General features: G+C 33.1%; 1 protein-coding gene across 1 annotated transcript in view; it reads left to right on the top strand.

Annotated features, from left to right (window-relative positions):
• The first annotated feature begins 622 nt into the window (after window positions 1-622).
• Window positions 623-10,932, top strand: part of LOC140167269 (uncharacterized) — an 84,812-nt gene continuing 74,502 nt past the window's right edge. The window contains exon 1 of the mRNA XM_072190604.1: window positions 623-974. The gene's annotated coding sequence lies outside the window, so the exon portion shown is untranslated. The remainder of the gene's footprint in view (window positions 975-10,932) is intronic.

The following is a 10,932-nucleotide window of genomic DNA, read 5'->3' as shown; positions in this document are numbered from 1 at the left end:
AAAGTATACTTCTTTCTTTAGTTTTTCTTTCCAGTTCTGTTTTATTCCTTTTTGGTTGATATTGTTTGATGTTTTTAAAGAAAACTGTCTAACCAGTCCTGCTAATATGTGTCCAAACTCAAACGTGAAATAATGCTATCTTATAGATGTACAGTACGCGTTGTATCGAATCATGATTTACTAATACAAGTAAGAAACAGAATATGAAAGAAAAATAAGCCACACGTACTATTTCCTATTCATGCTAGCAGTAGAAAGCTTGCTATTCTGTCATGGAAATTCTATATGTAAACAAAACGGCAACTATATAGCAATGTCACGTGATCAGGTGCATGTGCCATATGCTACTGCTTTAAATTCAGTGTAAACACAAGATACAGACGATTTACAATCACGGACGGGACGCAAAGTAGACAGATAAAGACAAGTGGTATTCTTCAATTTACGCAACAAACGTAATAACAACTGAATGTAAATTTGACATTATATATTTTTAGAGTGTGCAGACTTTGGATGAATATAATAGCAGCATACAGAGCTGCATTAGCAGTGCAAAATTCAGTGTTTGAAATTTTGAATTTGATTATTATATTAAGTTTAACGACAGGTATATATATAATCCAAGAGGGAAAGTAGTAAATTGGACTCATCCCTGTATTATTTGCGATTAGTGCAGCGTGGCGTCGATATACATCAATTATTACATCCTTGTGATTACGGGATATTAACTTGATGAGTTGAGAGACCGGATGAGAGACTTGCAGTGTCATTGAAGAGCCCATCATTTCACCGATGACTCTCGGATAAAATGCACCGATTTTAAACATCTCTCCTTTCTCCGAGGCTGTTACCCTGGGATGCATTATAGAAAGGCATTTACGTGATATATTACCCTTCTTGGATAGCATAATTGCAGTGTGTTGTTGTCAATAAAGGGAAGCGTTCTTTGATACAAAATCTCGGCGTACAGAAAGGTGAGACATGCTTTTTTAAATACGAGCCTAATTATTTCTTAGCTTTTCTATATGTATGGGCTGTATATTAGAGTTATATACTGTGTGTTCATTGTGCGCGAGATTCTTCTAAATGAAGTGTTACGTTTTGAACAAATTATTTGCAGAAAGGTGAGACATTGTATGCTATTTTTAAATACGAGCCTAATTATTTCTAAGCTTTTCTATATGTATGGGCTTTATATTAGAGTTATACTGTGTGTTCATTTTGCGCGAGATTCTTCTAAACAATGTGTTACATTTTGAACAAATTATTTGCATTGATTTGAATGCTTTGAGTAACGTTTGCCAAATTTCCCATTTTCTCTTTAAAATTTAACTGAATCGACCATTTTCTAGTAGATTCAGGTCGATATGCAATTTGTATATATCTAATGCTTGCGCGATTTGACATTTTACGAATATGAGAGATTGTGCAAGTGCATTACAAAAAAGCACATTTGCTTTATAAAGTATATACTGTACATAAAGTATAGAGAAAATGGTGATTTGCATGTCAAACAAAAATGGATATCTAGCTTGTTTATCAAAATATATACGGTACTATACCTGCTCATAAAATGTATGCATTATTATTAAAGCTAAGCTGCATGTTTGCATTTGAGTTGGAATAAGTTAGTACATAATATCTTAAAAGATACAATAATGGTAGCATTATGAATAATGTGCCAGAATTGACTTTTAAAAGAAAACGACAAGGCATGAAATTCATATCTAAAGCGGCTTTTGAATGTCATATTTTACATGTATTAACATAGACGAAGAAAATACCTTTACTTCATAACAGAATATGAGAGGAATACTTTTGTAGCCTTTATATATATACAATATATACAATACAGTCCTGCATCAAGTATCAATGATAATACCATATACATTACAATTGTTTGATTATTTTGTGTTATACATCAATCATAAGAATTAAGGTGACGCTGCTCTTTTCAAATGATTACTTACCCGATAATCTTATGAAGGGTACAACTCCTAACTGCTTGTGAACGACACAAATCTTTCATTCTTTCTTGGAGGGTCGGACACACAACAGAAAAACGTCAATGCACGTTTTGGTACTTCAATTAAATAAACTGAATTGGCAACAAATTCAAACATATCAGCTTTCAAATTTCCACAGACCTAAACAATACGATTATACAACAACCATTAACTCACTGAAGACCCACGTATCGGAAAACGACTTGTCTAAACAAGTCATTAACCCGGTTATTCCTCATTAGCGTTTTCATCCATCTACGGCTATCATATTATCTCATTATATAATTCCTACGTTGGGGAGTTTTGTTCTTTTGGTGTTTGTTTTGGTTTTTGTTGTTGTTGTTGTTGTTGTTGTTGTTGTTGTAACTTGATGTCATCCTGCTTCTTAACTCTAACTCTTGATTGAATAGCAAAGGATTATGACGTCACTGTGGACCAAAACATAGTTGCCAGAATAACCAAATCAAAATCAAATTTTTTAATGTTATACTCGTAAATAAAGCTTTACGTGGATAGTGCCTTTAAGGTTATTAATTATTTTAAACTGTTGTGATTTGGTAGTTCACAGCATCTTACGAATGGTAGTGAGCTTTGGCAAAAACTGCATTGCTCAATTCATAGCGAGCGTGTAGAAGAAATAAAATATCACAGACATACTTTTATAGGTGCTGCGGTTCTTGAGTTACGTTGTAAAGAGGTCTGAAACAACAACACTTTTGTAAAACGTACATACCTCATTAACAACAATAAATTAAGCAAGTTTGCAAAGTATACGATTTGTAGAATGAACCTTTGCAAAGCATCAAGGTGTTAATTTTCAATAATATATTGATCTAGATAATGAAAATCGATTTTTAGGTTGCTTCGACCAACAATACCTCGTCTACCCTTAAATCTTAGTGGAAAGACCCGTAAAAAACTAAAATCACAGGTCATATATATCCGTCATCCTTAATAGCTATGTTTAGGCCAGTCAATATCACAATAGCCTTTTAAGGCTATTAAGCCCTATTGTGCTATTAACTGATTAAATTAGGTTAAAGATTTGGATGACAATATGACCTGTAATTTTTTTCACGCGTCTTTCTGCTTCTATATAAACATCTCAAAAAAGTAACTACCCCCCTTAAATAATGGCCATTATTCAAAAACGGGCGATTGTATTACAAATCTGTAAAATGCGTTGGAAGCAGATTTATTTCTGCACATTTTGACACCTCATTTGTAGCAATTGACTAAATATTGCCGTCACGGCGTACATTTAAATCAATGTAATCCAAGATTTGAAAGTTGCCGTAAATTCTATTGATTTGTATTCAGTATAATGGAAGGAAATCTGTGTAATGATATCTGAGTGTTTTAAAGCAACATGGTAAGTGCAACTTTAAAATCTGTACTATTATATTTAGTTTTAATATTGTTCAGCGCTTTGTGATCTCTTTTGCTGTAAATGCGCTATATAAAAATAAAGTATTATTATTATTATTACATTAAATTGACCGGTGTTTTATTGGGCTTTTTTTCTAGGCTATCGTATCAAATGAGGTGTCAAAATGCGCAGGACTAAATTCTGCTTCCAACGCATTTTACAGATTTGTTATACAATAGCCCGTTTTTGATAAATGGCCAATATTTAAGGGGTTAGTTACTTTTTTTGAGATGTTTATTTGATAGGCACAATCCACGTAATGATTTACCTTTACCATTTGTACAACAACAGGAATCTATGTTGTTCGATTTATAACGAACATTGAAGTGTGTTATCTCATTGTTAAACATTTTCACGATTTTAATCAATGTTAATGAAGTTTTAACAGAACATGCATACCCAGATTTGTCTATTTAGTTCAGACTCACATGTTGTTTAATCAATAATTTTATATGTTGTTTCTTTTTAATGCAATCTGTGGTTGATATAGACAGGCACCAAATTCTTAAAGGGCCAAAATCATTCCACACAAATCTTGAAATATTGTAGATTTATCTTTTGTTAGTTTTCTCTTTCGTTGTATTATCATTACCATTATCATATATCCTGGAACATGTAAATTTACGTTACGTGCGTGCATTGGGTAATTCCAGTCCATACACCCCCTTAATCTCCCATACATGGAGTGTAGATTAGAGTGTAGAGTCATCCATTCAGATAACCCCAATTTGAATTCACACTCGCTGTGTGGAAGATTAAGGTCATGTCTTCCATTGGGGTGTGTGAATTTTAACTGGAATAACTTATTTCAATATGCTTCAAATAGCTTACCCAACCCCAACCCCACCCAACCCTCCCACACACACCCCCCAACCCCCCAACCCCACCCCACCCCACCCCACCCCACCATCACCCTCGACGTTTATTTAATGTGTGTAACAAACATTTTAAATGGATCCTAGTAACATTCGCAGATTGCATATTAGAATCCATAGTTTTAGCAAGAATACACTCGAAACTTTAAATTCTTGAAATTAATCAACTCGGCTAGCACCTCGTGGATTAATGTTCAAAATTCAATAGTTTCTTGTGTATTTTCCATAACAGAAACAGTGATTGAGTTCCAGAAGCGTCTAGAATATGATATTTGTAGAACGTTTTACCCAAATATTCTGAATTGATGCATGAGGTTACAAAATATGCAGCCAAGCCATATTATTCAATATTTTAGATTCTTACAGAATTCTCCCTGGTCAAGTATAAGCTTGAATTAACATTGTGCGTGGGCGAGCATGTTATGAAGTGCCGGCTGAAGGCAGATGATTCTGTTTTTTTAACTGAATAAGTATTCAGTACCGAAAGCCACATACATAATATTTACCAATTACTTAGATTCATCATAGGTTTACTCGGGGGCTTTTTGTCATTTCTTAAAGGGAATTAAACAATATAAGGATAACGTGCTACTAATTACCTTAATTGAGTAGTTCCATATTGGGGAAGGGGGTGTATATAGTGTAATATAGGTTAACCCATTGTTAGTTACAATTTAGCTTGCAAAATGAAAAGAGATTATTTCTTCCCTCCTCTGTCGACATTATGGTATGCCCTTCATGAACAATGTCCAACCAGGAATAGTAGAGCTACAAGCGAAAAATATCCGGCTGCAGAACGTACGGTTAGCAAGTATTTTAAACTGTTGCGATTTGGTAGTTCACAGCATCTTGCAAATGGTAGTAAGCTTTGGCAAAATCTGCGTTGATCATTTCATAGCGGGCGTGTAGAAGAATTCAAATATCACAGATATACTTTTGTAGGTCCTGCGGTTCTTGAATTATGCTGTAAAGAAGGCTGAAACAACGACACTTTTGTAAAAAGTACATAACTCATTAACAACAATAAATCAATCAAGTTTTCAAAGCATATGATTTGTAGAATGAAATTTTGCAAAACATCAAAGTCTTATTTTTCAATAATATATTGATTTAGATAATGAAAATCGAGTTTGTTAGCTACTTCGACCAACGTTACTTCCGAGAGAAATGAGCGCGAAAATATGCAATTTGAATGCTAATAGATCAACTTTGACCCGCTATTTCGAGCCAGTGGAAACTTTTAACCGCAATAATAGATAACTGTGTTAGTTCCTTGATTAGTCTTGCAATAAAAACAAACAAATCAATTTTACCCGTAATATTTCACTGAATCAATAACACGTTATTATGTGAGGATGAGGTTGTTAATCGTACGGTCTTCCTCTAACAGTTCTCACTCATATTTATTTGTGTACATTCTCCACGCTACTGCATGCGAAATATTATATACCCAGCAAACACAAAACGTTTTCGACATCATTCGCAAAAGGTTATAAAAGGTTGTCAGAAAACGTTTAAATGTCGGGTTATATAAAGGAAAACGTTTTCATAATATTAAAATATAAAATCATTTTTTGATAATCTACTACTCAGCAAACAAACAAAAGTTTTAGGGAAAACGTTTAAATGTCGGGTTATATAATGGGTATAAAACGTTTTAATAACATTCCAAAAACATTTTTGAAAACTTGATACAAAACATTCTAAACAGAATGTTATTTTGGGGTTAAAAAATATTTTGCGAAAAATGTTTGCCCAAAATATTTGCAATAACGTTTTAAAAACGTTTTATGACCTTTATATAACCCGACATTAAAATGTTATTAAAACGTTTTGAAAAAACATTTTAAGAACATTTCTGTGTAATTTCAAATATTTTAACACAATGTTATTTAAGTGTTGACAAAATATTTTGCAAAAAATGTTTGCAAAAATAGTTTACAATAACATTTTTGAAAACATTTAAAAAATATTGTTAGTGTGTTTTCATACAAAACGTTTTAAAACGTTTTCATGACCTTTATATAACCCGACATTTTCATGTTATTAAAATGTTTTTATGTAAACCAAAAGCCAAAATATAACTTATTAAAAACGTTTTTAAAACGTTTTTGTGTTTGCTAGGTAGACCCTATAGATATATGAGAAACCATAACTTGATGTTATCAATATATTTAGGATGTAATCAAAAGAATGACATTCATAATAACTGTATACAATGAAAACAATATTGTTGTTTGCAAAGTAAGAAACCGATAACCAAGGCTATTACCAACGGTTATTAAGTCCAAACGGTAATTTCATAGACTAATATAATCGAATTGCCCACGACGCACCTGAGGTTATTGGAAAGCTGAATTGATAATTAAATCGCAAGCAACTTGCGATTGATATTTAACCAATAAAATGCATTGTATCTCTTATAGCGTAATAACAAGCTAGTTCATTGGTTAGTGTTTTATTTTAAAAAAGATAGTATTTAGCATTTAGTGTTTCATTGCGACATTACAAGGGTTTTTTCCGCATGTCCGTTTTTATTCTTATTCATGTCCATACATGTTTTACAATACAGAATGTGTAATATTAGAAATTTAAGAGAAATAATGGTTTTGGACCAAACACTGCATAAAAAGAAAGGCCCATACTTGTTTGAAGGCTCATACTTCTTAAAACATAATTGATTAAGAATTGATATAAACGTATTAGCTTGAGATTAACACCTGGTGTTAAAAGAATTCTAATTCGTCCAGATTTAAACGATTTTGTGAAAATTGGTGCAATTTGAAAATCAGATCGTACGGTGTAAAATTACTTGGCCTGAGATGTTTCAAGCGCTCATGCCTAACGAAATCCAAAAAATTAGTTTTCATTCTAAATCAATATAATATTGAAAAAAAGAACATATTCATATTTTGCAAAAGTTCATTCTACAAAGCATATACTTTGAAAACTTGCTTGATTTGTTGTTGTTATAATGAGTTAGGTATACGTTTTACAAACTTGTTGTTACAACGTAACTCAAGAACCACATAACCTACACAAGTATATGGTCGAATCCATCCAAAAGTGTCCACGGGCCAAAAATAAAAGTCCGAAATAAAAATGTCTCCACAATTTTTTCCTTTTGCCTATTGATTGATGACATATTGGCCTTATAGGAACCAAAGGTGCCATTACTAATCTTGAAAATAAATCCAGGACGTGTGATAGTAAATGTGATATCAAACCCAATGTTACCTACGAATACCACTAGGATGCTTTCACTATCGCAATACTAATCAACCTAAAACAAATGGAATATTCCCATTAACGCTTTTTTCGTGTAATGTAGACCACAGGGTGTCAGGAAAATGCTAACTCAACCAGAAAATATTTGTTTTTATTTTTATAACGCGATCAATATGATCTTAGTCAATTTATGCTAGTTTATTTTGAAAATGAAGTTTAGGTCAGTTTCTGTATTTTATTTATCAAATGAGTATGAATCAATTTACACATTGTATAAGAACGAGTATGATATATGTTTTCAAGAATATTAGGAATTATACGCATACACCTAACGCTTTATACAATGAAAAGGTGAAGAAACCCGGGTATTCGTAGGTAACATGAGCGATTTAACAATATCCATATTGAGTTTATAGGTTTAAATTTTGCTATTATGGTAATGAATTAATAAAATGGTAGTTTTTTTTTTTTTTTCAGATGGTACGTCCAAATGAATAAATGCTATTAACTTAGATCAAAAATTTTTTTGATGCTTTTATCAAGATTTTGACCACTTCATTTTGATATACAAGTAGTTAATCAGCAATTTTACATAATAAATAATTGTTGAATGAATCCGTATATGGGTAATAATAGTGTCCTGGGGTACCGCTTAAAGTTTTTGACAATTAATTTCCATTGGTAGGGACACTTCATTACACATGTCTTGTATTATGCTGTATTCGTAAGTAACATTTCAGTATTTGTAGGTAAATTTTTTCTTTTTTTTGGTGGATATCGCAATCAAAACTTCATTTTATAAAGCACTTTGAATGTATTATTTTCTTTATGTGCGTTTATTGATACTTTAGACCCTATCATGTTAATAATGTAAGTTCACAGCGGTTGAAAGAGGATTGAAGTAAGAAACAAAGGCACTAAAGTGACTTTAATTTGGTTAAACACAAATCGCTTAAAACCGTTATTGCAGACTTGTGAAGTCCATCTTGGAGTCAGTTACGTCTTGTGGCCTTTCGTTTGAGGGCAACTACAATTAGCTTTATACCAGGGTCCATCAATGTGTTGTCTAGATCATGAGACAATGAGAACAGTCGTTTTTTCCATGATGGTATTCGTAGGTAACCTTAGCGAAAACGTCAAAAGTTACCTTCGAATAAATCAATTTGGACACAAATTACTCAGAAACCAGAAGGTCGGTAAACACTTAAAATGAAGCACACCTGACAGTTGACAAATCTAAGTATTTATCCCCTTCTAATCTTCTTTGAATCTGATTTTTCTTTCAAATGAGCAGACCGTCGTCTATTTCAGTACATATTTTTCACCAATTAAGCCGTATTCAGTTTTGCATGGTGAGCATGTATGTGAATTCGCAACTTTCATTGACATATGATTTGATAGCAAACATACAGGCCTTCGTTATGTACCAATATGGGCATTGGCATGAATGGCGGTGTTTCACAATACTGTCATAATGTCAAAGTGTATTCGTAGGTAACATTCGGTTACCGAAATTTACCTACGAATACTTGCTTTTATTGTTGACATCTTAGAAATATTTAAACGCAGGTTATTGAAACTTGGTAGAAATAAAGAGTGTATTACCCTGCACCTATTGCTTAACTATTGTTTACTATTCTCTCACTTTGTGGAAATGGCACAGCTTTTAACATGTATTCGGAGGTAAACATATTTTTTACCAAACCTACCTTTGTGCCATTTAGAATTTCTGGCAGCTAAACACAATAATAAAGATGTCCGAATGCAATGCATTTCAGTATTGGACATATCAAAGCTTGTATCAATTGCGAATTTATTAGTGATTTGAAAGATATATCTAGTGCTATGAAAAATTGTATTCGTAGGTAATGTAAAAAAAAATACCAAAAAATTATCAGGAAAAATTCATAATTATGTACAAATATGTGAAAAATTGAACAGGCAATCTTTGAATCAACACACCTTCAGGAAATCAATTTAGATTCAATCAATGACTTCTTTTCATAACTGATTTAGATGTTTTTAAAATACTTTAAGAAATATTTTGAAAAAATGGGAAAAAATAGCATGTTTTGGGGTCTCTGTGTCTACGATTTTTTTTCACACAGAAGGGGTCTTATTATATATGGCCCGAAAGCGTATGATCAAGGGAATAAACACAATACAAAAACGAATCCCAATTGATTAATACTTTTAAGTTATGGCCCTGAACATGCCGTGTACACTTTTCGTTGGATTCGACCATATATGTGATATTTGAGTTCTTCTATAGGCTCACTATGAACTGATCAATGCAATTTTTGCCCAAGCTCATTACCACCTTAACAACGGATGACAACAAAAGGTATACGAAGATTTGCTGAGTGCTAGATATTGAACAGAAGGATCATATCTCAAACAATCGTTATATCACATGACCAACACTAAACCTCTTATCAACACTATAGACGAATCCAATTTCACGCATTCCTACACCTCAATGGCAGACATAGCCGCGACGGGGACCCAGCTATCTCACCTAAAATTTGAAATGATGCGGCCTTGAAGGGTATTTTAAGCTGCATTCTATCACCGGTGTTACACGTAGACAAAAGAATGATGACAGTTTACAACACAAAAGAATCTAACATCGAATTTTAAGCTGGTTTAATCCACCTAATTGGGCACTCACAACACCTGTTTGGTGCATGCGGGGACCCAATAATGGCCGACCAAATCCAGACCATGACTTGGCTCGTTGGATTCGTCTATACTGTATAAGCAATCCCCAGGCTATAGCTAAGATTCCTAGGGCACATCCTTCGTTTGCCAGCGGAATTTAGAGAAACGCGACATTTTCCTGATCAAGAAATGTCCAAAGATGTGGAACTTTAATGGTATATAATATTTTTCTCTCTTTCTTTTTTTATAGTCGAAAGAAATTATTTAAAAAGTATTTTATTTTTTTTAGATACACGTTATAGTAAGATGCTACTAAGTGATTACCCACCCACTATTTTTATCTCTGGATTAAAACGGTCATGCTTAAAATGCCAAAAAGGCAAAATCCTTAAGGACGGACTGAATACACAAGATAGATTTCTATCTTAAATGCGTTGCCTGTCATAATAAAGGCCAAAAGGCCACACTTGCCGTTGCTCACTTATATATGCAGATTAAGAGATGATGTAGTGTGACAAAATAGGTTGCCTTGGATACTGTAAATTTACACATATCTGTTTGTTTGTCAATCAAAAGGAATATGTATGATCGTTTATAGAGCAAACCAACAAGAAAGGAGACAGGGGCAGAAAGGAAAGTGATCGGTTGTCTGAGGCAAATCCCTTGTACATGAAAAGTACCCCCAAGTTATTATTCACAGTCATGAACTAAACAATGTCATGACAAAAATGAG

This window comes from Amphiura filiformis, chromosome 13 (genome assembly GCF_039555335.1).
Source record: "Amphiura filiformis chromosome 13, Afil_fr2py, whole genome shotgun sequence".
Lineage (NCBI taxonomy): Eukaryota > Metazoa > Echinodermata > Ophiuroidea > Amphilepidida > Amphiuridae > Amphiura > Amphiura filiformis.
Note: the sequence above shows the minus strand (reverse complement) of the source record. Positions and strands in the feature narration are given on the sequence as shown.